The 15,137-nt window shown below is 38.9% G+C and overlaps 1 protein-coding gene across 1 annotated transcript in view; it reads left to right on the top strand.

Annotated features, from left to right (window-relative positions):
- The window catches only part of LOC121074165 (calponin-3), a 60,949-nt gene that overhangs the window by 7,146 nt on the left and 38,666 nt on the right, over positions 1–15,137 (top strand). The window lies entirely within an intron of this gene.

Raw genomic sequence — 15,137 nt, 5'->3', positions numbered from 1 at the left:
CTCTTCAGGATTGCGACAGCACAAACTATGCCTGAAAGCCTGGTTATCCTGTTGGCTGGTCTTGCTCCAGAAATGGTATGACCAGTCTGGAACAGACAGGTTCAGACCAGCAGAAATGTATACAAATTCAGTTCTTGTGCTTACATGGACTTTTCAGCTAGATACATATGTATTTAGTCTATGGCAGACTAACAATTACCTGATGACAAAAAGCATCGCTGCCAAAACGTCAACTAGAGCCTCTCACTTCTAGTAGCTTTTTGTAGCTGTTCACAAAACCACAATCCCATGCTAATTACAACATGCATTTTAAAATATTCCACACATTTTATCGAGTCAGAAGCATTCAGGGTTGTCAGATTATAGAAATAAACAAAATAGTAAGACACATCTGATCGATAAAGATTTTTGTTAATGCAAGACTCAGAAGGTAGTGCATTGGACTCCCTGGTTTGAGTCCTACCATTCTCTAAGAAAAATTTTGGTAAAATCTGACCTTTTGCTAGAGTTGTCATATTAAGGTATCAGATATCCAAACTTGGGATTTAAAAGACATTTTAGCAGAATTTCAAATTATTATTACTTTTAATAATTAAATGAGACCCGTATAAACTTGTGCAGTTGCAAGTTATTTTTCATAATTTAGTAAAGATGTATATACACCCGCAGAGGATGTTTGTAAACAGACTTTTTTAGCTCTCGTTGTGAACTGTATGGCTCATTCCAAAGAGGCTCAAATATATTTGTGTTATTTTGAACATTTAGAGAAGCTGCTGTGAATTGTATGATCTCATGGGCTTCAGTAGTACTTTTCAGTTCCTATTAGATCAAAAGCTACTTGCTTGCTGAAGTTTTCAGAACAGTTTAATGTGCAGAACAACACACAGTTTCTTTTCAGTCCTTTTTTTCAAGCCTATAAAGTTGGGATGGAGGAGGGGATACTTTTCTTTCTACAGTGATTTTAATTTGGGGGGGAAATATTAATGGGTAGTTTACATGAAGCAGATATCTTACAGGAAAGGTATCAGATATTTAGGAATCACCTTGCTACACCACTGGTTTCATTTGATGTATATATATTTTTAAACTAAATATTGCAAAAGAAACTGACTGGAAATCCCACTGTGTAGCTTAATATATTACCAGAAGTGTCAATAGGATACATTCTAGGAGAAGAGCAGCAAGTCACTAATTCCATGGTTCCTGTTTACAAGAGAAATTTAAAGTGACAGTAGGATTTACATGTAGAATTACCAGAAATGTGGTTGGAGTTAATAAACTATGATAAGATGTCAAAAGCTTAATGCCTTTGAAAAACACTTGTCCTCATAAAATTAAGAATACATTTTAGCAAGGCCTGTAAGACCTTCGCAGTGTTTAAGGGAAACACTAGTCCAAAGATTCCTTATCCATGATTAGAAAAGGGCTTGAGGGGAGGGAGTTCCCAAATATTTTTTTGGCCACAACAGCAGCTGGTACTGCCACTGGCAGGAATATTTCTGGCTTTATGCCAAATCTTATACCACTTCAAAGTAGCTTTGCATACTACTTGCATACTATACTACTAGTTGTGTATGTATGTATCTCATAGCTTAGGATTTCTTCAAAACACAGTAAGTCAGAGAGCTGTAAAGATTGTAAAGCACTTATCAAAGTAAAGCGGTATGGGGATTAAAATGCCTCGCATTGCCAGTGAAAAGATTCTGTGTGGTACGTGAAGCAACTGGTAATATTTAATTGCCTTTAGAGGAAAATGTTCTCAGTGAATTGCAACTCCCCCTACTCTTGGCAGAACATAAATGATTAGTAGTTTAAAGACCCAGAAAGGGTGGAACAAATGCTGGAGTTTACAGGATAAATCTATAACTTTTTGGCATGGAAACGAACACCCGAATATAGAAGCAAGCACACTATTACATCATGCTGAGAGTTTCATATTTTTGAACAGTAGAGCTTACGAGTAGAGTACAGTTTCAGCCTAGGCAATTGTTTTTGTTGAACTGCACGAAGGAAAGACACATTTGAATTGCTTCTAAGTCATTTATACATACATGTGATCCCCAAATCTTTACACTTGCTTTTAGGCTTGTCACAAACCTGTTGTTTGAAGGAATACTAGCTATATCCTTTGAAGTCTTTTCCAGACACCCAAAAGCTAGAGAAAAGCAGATTTGTTGCAGTTTCAGTTTAAGGAATGCGGGACAAGAGAAGCAGTGCAAAGGGAGACAGAAACCATTAGGTGTACAAAGGCAAGTTTGGAGCAGATAGGCTTAGGCTGGCATAACTCGCAAAACTATCCAGCCAAAATAGCTACAAGAGGGAAAACAGCAAACCTAGCAGCACAGGAGTTACTTTATATGTACTTATTTACATGAGCACTGTGTCCCCTTTGCGTCTCACACTGATCTTCTGGCAAAGCTTCTTAGTTTACTTTACATGAGAAAGCAGTTTCATCTAACCCTTCTTCAAGACAGTGAGTTCAGAAAGAACTGAACAACTTCCAGGAGACCTTTACTGTCTTGCAGGACTTGACCTGCACTTAAAATGGGCCCCCAGAGGGTTTAAGAAATGTAAAAGTTAGTTGAGTTGTTCAGTTTGAGATCATATTCAAGAGGCCCATTTCTGAGTTATGAGCATCTGCACTGTGCGAAGTTAAATCCCTTTAGAGGTATTAAAGCAAGTAACAGAATTAAGACGTCAGAAGTGATGATTGTCTTGTGTTCTTATAGCCAAATACAGAATTCTAGAAATATAGGTATCAAAATGTTTTGCAGGCACATCTATGCTTGGCAGTCTTTACAATACGTCAACCTTATATGGGCTTCCTAAGCAGAGACCTAAAATTCCAGGAAAGCAAGGCTCGTGCCAGCACGCTCTGTCTACACCTTCCTTCCCCCCCCCAAAAAAAAAAAAAAAACCACCATCAGCTGCAGCCAGATTTAATATACACTTATAGCCTCAAAGACTGCAAAATCCTACCATAAAAACAGGCAGCTGGTCAGAGAAAAGAGATTTTTATTGCCTTCATTGAGAGAAAAGTTGAGAAGAAACTTAAACCCAAAATAAGGTGTTAGAAGATCTGCTATCTAGGGAAAGATGCAAATCCTGCTTAGACAGATACAGAAAAATAGACGAGCTGCACAGAGATTTTCCCAAAGATAGAGAAAAGTTATTGAATCTTTTATATATTATTTGTTGTCCAAGAAGGCATAATGCTACAGCCTTTCTATAACATGCTTACAGTCAGTAGCTACAAGTTCAGAGGATCCTAGTCTTCAGTTTTCTTGCTCCTCACAGAGCCATTGTCTTTGTAGTCTCTGGGCCAATCTGCCAACCCTGAAACCAGGTCTTCAGGTGATCTAGCCCTTTGGCTGGATCACAATTACTCCAGGCATTCTGGCATACCGCAAAGTCAAGCTGAAAACAAAGGATACACATGCACCGCACAATAGAAAAGTGTACAGAGATTGCATCCAGCCCTCATTTTCAGCCACAGATGGGATGTGTAATTGGGTCAGTGCTGGACTCTCCTTCAAAGCTCTGCAGCTCCATTCATTACTGCATCATGCATCCTAAACTTTGGGGACGCTCCTCAGCAGTGTCTGTTGCTTCAGTGCTCTACAGAGCCTGAGATAAGCAGATATTTTCAGGCCGCTGCTGTTTGGAAAAGCCGGGGTTAAATCAGGCAAAGAAGGCAGTCCTTCCACTTTAGAGCCTCCTTCCCGTGGGAAGTCTCCAGTAAGAAGTTTACATTTGCACAGCAAGTACAACAAGCTGTGCTGTCTCCCTCCCCACCAGCTGTCAGCTGAATAGGACTCTCCTTTTCAAACTTTTATAGAAGCCTGAAATCTGCACAGCTGATTATGCTTTTAGCAGCCTCCCGATTCTCGTATGAGTCATCTGAGGCCTGCACATCCCATTACACACGTTGGTCCCCAGACTGGTTAAATTCACTACAGCAAGCTTCTGGAGTTGTTACAGAAGTATTCACAGCAAGCTATATGAAAGGAAATAATTATTTCATTTAGCTAAGATTTTCCGTTCTTTGTACCCTGCCTAAAATGTCTGAAGTTCATAGCACTTTGATAAATTGCTATGATGAATAATAAGCTATTGTCCCGTATATCACGGTTCTTATTAGAACTTGGTGGAAAACTACAAAATCTGGGTGGTGACATTTTTTCCTCTATTCACTTCATAACAAGTGAACTTTGTATAATACAGTATTATGACTAGCTGGTTCATTTTTTTTGTTTACTGAATCCTTCTCCCCTGCTTATAATTCTTTTGGATCAAATTGATTTTACAATGTCTGATCAACTGTTGTTCTTCTAAGATCAAAACGGTCAAAACAGATGAGTGAGAACATCAGGTTAAGACCAGTGATTTAAGTTGTATAGTCTAAAAAGAAAACAAAGTGAAGACATCCAAATTTGTGTTGTAACTTCCTAGTGTTAATGAAAATGAGTCATGTTTGCCCCTCCTCTACCTTGTATTTTGTGTGCTGTGCACAGCTACCCTGCGGCCACTATGTCGAATTACCCTCTGCTGAGCAGAGATAAACATCTCAAGCCATTCAGGTCAGCTGCTTTAAAGCTAGCTTGGTAGCTGTGTCTTCTGTTACCACCAGTCAGACATGCCTCTAGATACCACATTTCAGAAGGGGGATCGCAATAGCAGTAAAGATTAACTGAGATCTTAGCTTAGATTTAAGTCCAATTTAAACTAAAGGCTGATCAGTCTTAACTCATTAGCTCTGTCATGAGCCTAATGCACACCCTGGTCACACTACTTCCACATACATCATACAGCCCTGTTTCAAGTGAGCAGTCTCACTAAACCTGACAGCTGAACCAGGCCCCTGCCATCCAGCACAGACTGCTCACACCTCTAGGTTTTGCATTGTGAAGAAGTTTCAGGCAGGTGTTTGATGCAGATTCTTGTTATAGCAACTACAGTTAGTATAGTAGTAGCCTCAAAAATGTTAATATACTACAAAATGTAAGTTTTAGCTAACCTAAAGTGCCTATTTAAAGTTCTTCTTAAATGAATGCTTGACTAATGAAAGACACATTGAGATTTGCAATTAAAGGCCCATTCCAGGTCACTGTTAGTATGTATGATTTAATTTAATCTTTGGATTTCATTTCTCCTTTCCTTCCAAGTAAAAGCAGGCTATTATAATAAGCATTACTTTTTGACATGAGGAGATGAGATGCTCTCTTACATTTAAACAGGCTCTAGAAGGGTTGGTAGTATTTCTCGTGGCTCTCTGACCAAGCCCATTGTCAGGTTGACGCTCAGGCAAGGTGACAGTAAGTGCAATAACAGCTTGCTGAAAGACATCCAGCACCTAGTGTTTGTAGCTGCAGGTGTGGTTTGGTAACTGCCATTCCATGTGCTTGGCACAGGCCCTTTGCTGAATTGCACTATGACCAACTTTTTCATCTACACAAAGTCAAATTTCTTTTACTTCTCACAAATTTAGAAGTGGCAGCAATAAAGAACAGGCTGTTGGTACTCCATGGTAATGTAGGTAGGGAGTTAACTTATTCTCCAGCCCGCATCTGCCGTGGTGATCTTGTTCTTTTTTAAGCAACCTTTTATCCATCTCCCAGTTTCTTGCAAGACTCACTCGTGCCACTATTTCCTCACACAGACGTCTGGCAGAGACAATGATGCTTGGCTGGTCTCATTGACAGTCTGGGTGTTAAAGTTTTAATAACCAGCACCAACCTTCCAATAGACTTGAGTATTAGTACAACTTTCTTGCCTGTCCTTCAGCATTGTTTTTGGCTGATTGGTTCTATGATTCTCATTTTACGTTTGGTAGCTCGACTGGGGAGAATGCTGAGCTCACATCCCCTTCTGCTTCCGCGTATCTGCAGCATCGTATACGGGGATGGAAACTATCACTCCAAAGACCTTTTCTTTCCAGTCACAGACCTGCTACCTTTTGCCTGATTACAGGGGCAGTTAAGTAGGGTAACTAAGGTTAGTTTAACCCAAAAAAAAGTCAAACTTGCACATTTCTGTATGCATCCAAATCTAGATTTTCAAACTTACCTTCCTAAGCTGTTGCCTAACTCCTGAGACTTTGCATGACCCCAGTTATCTTTCTTTTCAACATGTAAGCCCTTAGGCACACCCAGAAACAGACCTGAGCTGTTTATGGCTTGATGGCATCAAGTAGCCACATTCCTGAACTCTGCTGAGGTCCAGAAACTCTACTACTTCTTCTCTACTACTACTTTGCACATGGAGACTGACACATGACACGTCAGCGGTGCTCCCTGCCTTGTCTCTTACCTCTGAGGACAGTTGGCTAGTAACTCAGGGCCAGGCAACTAAGTGCCTAGAAGGCAGAAGTGACAATGCTTATTGCTGTTATGATTAAATCCAGTTGTATCTGGTCCCTAGTATTTTGTGGAACTACTGTTTTCCACCTCTAGAAAATCCCACCAGGTAGGATTTTTGTCTCCCTCTCTCCAGCTTTTTTTTTTTTTTTTTTTTTTTAAAGTGAGAGCTGGGAAAGTGAGGGATTTGATGATGCTTCCTAATACATTTTTATTCTTTAATGAAAATAATACTCCTATCGAAAGCAGAAAAAGGTAGTGCACATTAGGAAACCAACTGCACAGTTTTCTAATTTAAGTCATTGCTCTCCCACATCTCTCTTCCAGTCTGGCATTCACTGTTCTTATTTACCCTTGTTGGGTAATCTGCCTTAGAACCACACAAGTCTCTGCTTGTTTTGAAGAGCACCTCACCCACTGTGGGTATTATGTGATAATAACAATGGAACTGTAGCAATAAAATGCCCAGGAGTGGACTAGAAATGTTTCATGGCAGTTCTACAAGCTGTAACTGGTGACTAGCTTGAACACAAGCTCCTGCTACAGAACACTGGAACTATTGTTTTGTACTCATGGTCATTCCAGGGCTTGGAGAGTAGAAGATAAAAGGGTATCTAGGTATGATTCAATTCTACCTTAACTACCTGATTTACATCAGACTACATATCTAGATTTTTTGTCCTAGCCTGAGCATGCAGGTATATTCAAGCAAGAAATAGCGTGAAGTTTTAGCTGCTTTTACACAGGTTTCAGAGGGAAATGAACTGGGCAAGATCTTCATTTTTCAAAAGGAATAGGCCAGTAGCTAGTTTAATGACCTTTATACTGTTCAACCTGACTTTCTTCTTCCTCCCCACCAATAACAGCAATAACAGGGAATTGTTGGAGAAGGACTTCCTGCTTATTTTAAACCTCAAGAAATACCAAAAATATTAAGGCAGTTCTCTGTTTGTTTTTTTCTCCTGATTACCAAATGGTCTTGTATTCCCTAGAATTCCTGATTTCTGTCATAACAGCAGTACCTCCATGTACACCAACAATTTATCTTTTGAAGCCTTTTAGATTTAGTTGCTATGAAAAAAGTCACAAATTTTCTGTGTTTGCCATCAATGCAAATGCATGCTAATAAAAGCAATACTCATCATACCTGGAGATCTTCACCGAGAAGAGTATACGGGAATCTTGATGCATCCCCTCTGAGCAGTAAATTACTGTTTTCCTGGTGTTAAAGTAGAAAATATTGATATGAGAGAAAGTACCAGGTCCCAAATCCCATGCTGACATCACAGCAGAGTCATGAATACAGCCTGAGTTTCTTGGCTCTCCATGCTTGCATCTTGATCGTGAGCTCACAATGTAAATAAATTTACAATTAAAGTTTGAGATATTTGTTCATCAATACTTTTTTGTTTGTTTAATTTTTCATTAGAAGAGTCTCCCATATTAAGAGAGCTGGTACCACAACTACAGGGCTGTAATGCTCACAGTTGTGTTTCTCACAGACTGCAGGTGCTGCTTAGGATCCCCTGAGCTGAATCAGGTCCCTGAGAAGCTTGGGAAAAGACGTGGTAACAGCTGAGACCAAGAAGCCCATTACACCTACCTTTGTAGCCACTCAGTATTTCTGTGGGTGAAAAAAAATTGTTCAACTGGATACTTCATTTTACAATGCATTAATGTGAAATTTTCATACAGTAAGATAATATTAAAAACAAGCAAGTGGAGATGAGCTCATGAGATGCTGTAATTTGCATGGTGGAATACAAATGAATTCATTGCAGATTCTCTCTTACTTTTCATGCCACAGAAAGGAATAACCCCCCCGGCAAAATACCCACAAAACACACGAATTCGTTATTGTACTCTGAAATCACAAAAGGCAATAAACTCCTGAAATGTTAAAAACCCTAGCTCCTACTTAACAAAAGCAGAAGTCCAAAAACAGCCCATGCATAAAAATGAGTATGTTATTATGGTTTTTCTTTTAATTGTCCTCTCCACATCCAAGGACTTCTGCAGAGCTTTTACTAAATCTAGCTGTTCAGTTTCCCTGTCTTTGTAACCATTCTCGGTTCCATTTCCCTTGTTTCTGAAAGATCTTCAGGTTATTCAATGGTCAGATTTTTGGTTTCAGGAGCGTGGTTTCTTTGTATCAAGACAGCGTGTTCTGCTCTCTGTTAGTTTCTTGTTTATGTGTCATCGAATTGTGTTTGTTTACTGTTATTTTTACTGCTTTAGTGAAAGGCTTACTTTTTTGTCTGCCCTTTTTTTTAGAGTTTCCTAAAGCTATTTTTGTAAGATTTCATACATTATAACTTGCTAAGACATTTCTTTTTTGTTGTTGTCATGCAAGTCCAGCCACCAACAGCAGCACATTTGGGTCTGTCATTTTTAAATGCCCTCTCCTTTTCCTTTGCCTTCCTTAAAATATCAGAAACAGCTATTCAGATTTCCTTGGCCTTCCCGACAAACCTCAGAGATATCTTGTGGGCTTTCATAAGCTGAACAGTTACTTTTTTGTTCCCAAATGTTAATTAGCCATTGAAATGAAGTATTTATCAACAAAAGCTGAGTTTTAGCAGTCCAGCAAAAACATGAAGAAAATAAAATTTATAAGCAAGCATTTTAGGCTAGGAAGCAGAAAATACCTAATTGCTTTTTATTTTTTTTTAACATTGTTAAACATTGTTTACTGGCATAGATAAACAAAGGTCACACAATTAACCCAATTTGGGTCAAACCCAATTTTGTATCATCCTGTTTTCCTTTACCTCTTTTAGCAGTTCTCTGCCTCCACCATCCTCTCCCTTATTCATGTCCCTGGCTGTTTAGCCCCGTGGGGAAAGGGCATTACTAGGGCAGCAGGGAGGCGCGAGCAATGCCCTGACCCCCTGCCAGGAGCTAGCTGCAGGGCTGCTGAGCTGTATGGTGTTGGGTTCAGGCGTGTGCATTGCCCCACAGTCAGCATTTCCATGCTACAAGCTGCCCAGCCCCAGGCTGTGAGGAGTTGCTCTGCTCTTGTCTAGGTGGTAAGGGCCAATCTCTGTGGAAATCATTACAAACAGCAGGTGTTAACAGTTTCTTATGCAAATCAAGTCTCACTTTTTTTTTTTTTTTTTTTTTTTTTTTTACTTTCTGACTAGGTTTAGAGGGGCTGATGTTGCCCTCATTTGATTGTCGTAATTTGGAAATGTAATCAGTACTCAAATACTTGTTCATTAAAGATTTACAGCAAATACATGTTTACATAGTTATAGGAAAATCTACAAGTTTTCTGCTGTTCTCACTTTTTGTTCTAACCAGTGGCTTGACATTTAGTCCCAGTGAATCTGCGAGCTATGGTTTCAGTGTTTGAGCTGGTAAATGTCACTCTGCTACAGTGCTGCATTCACCAACTCTAAAGCAGTTTTTATCAGCAATGGTGCCATGTGCCAGAGTTCCCTGTGTGCCAGACTGCTGGCTTAGCTTGTTTTCTTTCAACAGCTGTAGAAAATATCTGAAACGCAAAGGCAAGAACTATTCCAGTTTTATGGCAAAGTGGTTATTATGAAATTAGATTTGTAGAATCACTAAGCATAAATGTTTTATACTGATGCTTTATTTTCAAACCCCCATCAATAAGCAGATTGATTAGTTTACTGTTTAAAAGACAGCTTCCGTTGACTTGCTAGAGGATTTCAGTATGTAGGATTGAGCTTACAGGCCTCGCTGTGAAGACAGGCAGCCAGTTTAAGAGTTGTCTGGAAATTTCTTTGCATTAAAGCTGAACACAAAGGGTGTAAAGAGACCTGTTGTGCTGGCTTCTGGAATGATCCCTTACAGCTTGCTGGCAACAAAGTGAGATGGACCAGTGACCAAGAAAGTCCGTGGGCAGTTGCAGCAGAGGTCACAAAGGCAACAACACAAAAATTGTCTTTGACACTTTTCTTTCGCCCTTTCTGCTGCTTCTTTGAGGAAGGCTGAACCAAATAAACCAGAAACCATCAGAAAAATATCTCATGCAAGGCAAATATGCTACAAGCAGCCTTGTAGCTAAAGTAAATAGACATTGGGAAACACCCTAAATAGCCTGATCGACCTTGTAGAGGCCCTAGTCCTTTCTTGCCCAATAGATGCCTGCGTCTGCTGCATGGGGCACTAATAATTCCCACAAGATTCCCCAACAGATTCTGCTGGGGGGAGAAAAAACAAAAGCCTTGGTCTTTGCAAGATGGAAGACATCAATCATTCGCCAAAAGTTACTTTGGCACAGTGTTTTGAAATTCCCTAAAAGGAGAGCTTATCTTCTCTTACAAGCTTTGGGAAGGTTGCAGATCATTCAGCTCCTTTCCATCTTCACGAAAAGTTTGCTTGCTGGAAAGAAGTGAATGGCAGCATTTCTAACTTACAGGTCTGTAACAGGTCCTCGTCCTTAGAGCGTGCATGCTCCTTTCCTCAGAAGTTTCCCTTGTATCTCTTGATGAGTGTCTAGCATTGCATTGCACATGGTGGAAGCACTGCTGTCTCTTCTCAGTGACAGCGGGAGAGGGAGCGAGTAGGGCTGGTCAGACAAGATTTTTGGAGGGGAATTGCCCTAATAGTTCCAGGTATGACATGTCTCTAGACACGTACTGAAGGTTAACTGAAGGTTAATTTTTAATGATCAGAAAGGTTGATTAATAGTTCTGACTTAAAGATCACAACCCCAGATTCGGACAGGGATCTATTTGTCTGTTGGGTTCAGCAAGTTCATACCAGAGTCTTTTTCAGGGCAGAATTCCTAAAACAGAGGATTTTAGAATATGAACATCTATAGCCAGAGCATCTAATGGATGTTTTGAATACAGAGATCCCGTGGAGTCACATGTGCTGTCTCTTGTTTGAAGGGGTATGTGTGAAAGGGCATGAGTTATGATCAGATAATTTTTTTTTAGAGATGCTTATTCCATACTTTTCCTGATCCTTTTTCCCCATGCAAGGAGTTTTCCATGAATCAAAGAACATCTAAGAAGCAGATCACAAGTTATAAACAGCTAGTAGAAGGTATAAATTGAGTATGTCATATCTAAATCTTTATATAGTAAAGATGTTTTATTAGGATTTTATTTTTGATTATTGCTTTTCTGGCTTGTAGGTCAGTAAAGTAATAGCACCAACTCAGTGTGGCCTTTAGATCTATGTATATATTCACAAACAGACCAATTTAATATTATTTCATTACAGGATCTTTTGTGAGTACATTTAGTTTGGAATTCATTCTAACTGTGTGTTGCACCCAGTCAAAGTACTGAAAAGACTAGAGCTTTTAGCCAAGTTTAATGAAGGAGGGAAGTAGAACGAAGTATATGGCACAGTGACTTGATAAACATCATGTTTATTATTAATTCAGCTTTTTATAAAACCTGTTGTACCATCCTCAGCTTCTGGGATGAGGAGAATGTTAGGATTTCTGTGCGACATAAATCTCATCAGTGATTGTTATTTTTTGTGTCAGACTGTAGAAGGTAAGGGAACGATGTGAAACTCTTCCCTTGCTTTAGCCAGCTGGGCTGAGCTTTCACAGGGGCTGGAGGCAAGAATAATGCAGAGCCAGCGTGAGTCCAGAAGGAAGAGATGTGGAAGTATGCCTGGGAATAGGGTGGCAAAAGGAGGAGAGTACTGAGATCACAAAGATGAGGAAGGAGAGGATGGGTGGAGACCTCTCAGAGGGCTGGGCAGAGTGCAGAGAAACACTGAAATGGAAGACAATGAGGAAAGGACAAGGGAGGGGATGGGACTCGAATGAAGCAGAAAAAGATCCTGGAGAGCAATGAAGACAAGACAGGCAGTACTTGTACTCCAGGTAGCTCTACTCAAGGAAAGGATAAATAGAGTTTCTATTTAGCAGCAGCACACATTTTTATCTATCTAGTTAAAGTGGAATTTTGAAGCTGAAAGCAGTAGTCAGACTGAATATTCAACTCACAAGAAAAAGTAGTAAATAATTGGACTGTTTTGGTGCTTCTTATGTGTTTGTCTGAAACACAGCAGGTTCTGCAGCAGATTTCCTGGTTGATTGTGTTTCTGTTTTTTTTTCCCTGAAAACTCAGAAAAACACTCCAGGTTGATTCATACACCTATGTTTACACTACAGTAACAAATGCTATTACTAAACAGAGGTACACAAACATGCTTTAATTTAGGTATCAGGAGCCATATACCAATAGCAGGATCACCATCAATGCAAATTAATCAAGTTTGTCAGGATATAGGGCAAAATGCATGGTTTAGTTAACAGGTATGGAAGTTTCTTTGAAATGCTAAAAGGCCAAGTGTGGTTGATTTACATCCTTGTTTGCGAAGCCAAATATATAAAAAAAACGGATTTTCATTCTCATCAGATTGTAGAGTAGGTTTTTAAGCCCCAACATGGATTTACTTGAAAGAAAGTTCAACAGGAGGTTTGAAACTGGAGAATATGACTTTGATTTCAGAAATATCATATGCAAAGTGGATGTGTTCAGCTTAATCACTTCTTTGCTATGTAATTGTTAACAAAAGAATTACGCTCTTGCAGTTTTCTTATACAAGTATTTCAAGACAAAAACAGTATACAGTATGTTGGTTCAAAGGGTCTGCCAGAAAACACCAGCAAGTTTTGGATAAATTAAGATAAACAGTAAAATCAGAATAACTTTACATATAATATCAAGTTTTGTGGATTCTGATAAGAAAGTATTACCTTATGGTCTTCACATCCCCAAACTAGATTTCTGGGTCCATTTTAGAGACAAAGGACAGTGTATGTGAGCAGGTCAGTAACATCAAAAGCGTCTACTTTTAACCGAGGCAAGGTGCTGTCATCCAGCTTATCAGTGGTATCTCACCATGAAGCAGGGAAGGAAACATTCTGAAATGTTTGTTACAGCCCTGAAACAGAAACTCTATTTTTTTTTCTCCTCCCCACCAATATAACGTTTTTCACAAGCTGTTGAACTTGGAACAAAAATGTAAGTTCATAGGATACAGGACCACAATTTTGTAAAAGAACTCTTTATTTCCATATAACCCCAAGCTGTGCAGAAAAGTGCTGATTACATGGTAGCAGTTAAATTTAGTAAGAAATTCCTTGCCCGAAACCAATTTTGATACTCAAGTAGTATGCCTGATACATACCCGGCTTTAAAGCTTTTAGTTTTAAGCAGGCTGTTTGTCAGTTTATCAATGTCTAAGTTTGAAAGACCACTTTCTTTTGCTGTTAGCATTTACATGTGAATTTGAGACCCTCTACTACAAGTATGCAACACATACATAGAAATAAGCCTACCTAAGGAAGGCATTTTGGTAAATACTAGTGTTTACTAAAATAAGAATCCTGGTCATGCAGATCAGCTAGTAGGTTTTGATGAAAGTCCTAATTCGTCAGCACATTTTTGCTGAATTCTCAAGTGTTTTGCTGACTTAAGCCAAAGTTCAAGGGGTTTATAACTGAATCCAAGGTTTAGTAATCCTAATTAAACTTCTTTGGCCTTATTATGCTTTAATCTGTGCATAAATCTCATGAATGATACAACACAAAGCTGTGATTGAGAATCGAAGCTGTTTTAGTTATAAATCCAAGAGCCCAGGAGTCCTTTCTGCTTCCTTCTTAGGCAGACTGTACCATTTCAGAGCTCTTCTTCTCCTTGAAGAATGAAGTGATGATCTCTTTTGGCAGCTACTTTGAAATAATGTCTTGGGTTTGCCACCCCCTTTTTTTTTTTTTTTTTTTTTTTTTTTACATATTCAATTGCCTCTTCTGTTTAAAATATCTTTGTAATCTTTTTTCTTTTTTTGTGTGTAACATTTAATGTTACTAGAATATGTGCATTTTTAATTCTTTACTATATGAAAAAACTCATGGTTTACTTCTATAAAATGTTTCTCTTTTAGATACTGTGCAATGGACCAGGAACATGTGTTCCTGTCTGTATATCTGCTCTTCTTCTTGGGCTTCTGGGAATAAAAAGAGCAATCATTGTGTACGTAGAAAGCATCTGCCGCGTGGAAACTTTATCCCTGTCTGGAAAGATTCTTTACTACTTTTCAGATTACTTCATTGTTCAGTGGCCTGCTCTAAAGGAAAAATATCCCAAGTCGGTCTATCTTGGTCGAATAGTATAACAACAGAAGACAGGCGTTACCTAAAATAAACTCTGAAAGCTCCTCACTGAAGAAATTCATTCATGTAACAATTTATTTTCAAGTATTCCTGTTAGAAAAAAAATCGGCCATTACTGGAAAAGCAGACAATAATAAAGATCTCTCTACATTAAAGTACATTTTTGTGTAGTTGTATTTATTGGCATCATATAGGTCTGTTCACCAATACCCATAATGGCCTTAAGTCTATGCCATCTGTTTTCATCTAGTTTTCCTGCTATGTGAATAGCAATTTTTGTCTACAAATAAATATGGGAATTTGTATGAATTGTAACATTTCCTGTAAGGAAACTTTGTGTAGTTTTCTAAATTGTAAGAAACAAAGTCTTGTTCTAGCACAACAGACTTTATTTCCTGTATGCTAGCAGTGAAGTCCCTTGTGAATCCTTAGAGTATAAAAGAAACAGTTATATTAAGTTGGCTTCATGACAGTTTGTACTCTGCAGTCTTCCAAACCCCCCAAAGCATTAAAGCAGTATCATTTTTCCTCTGGGCTTGTCAACGCCATCCTTATAGTCTGTAGTACACGTTTTGAAAATTTTTGTTCAGTTCTTAAGATAAATAAAAAGGTGACAAGTGTCATGCACAGGCACAGTATTTATACATACGAGTAGTACATCC

This window comes from Cygnus olor, chromosome 8, assembly GCF_009769625.2.
Source record: "Cygnus olor isolate bCygOlo1 chromosome 8, bCygOlo1.pri.v2, whole genome shotgun sequence".
Taxonomy (NCBI): domain Eukaryota; kingdom Metazoa; phylum Chordata; class Aves; order Anseriformes; family Anatidae; genus Cygnus; species Cygnus olor.
The sequence above is the reverse complement of the archived record's forward strand: the minus strand, read 5'-3'. Positions and strand labels throughout refer to the sequence as shown.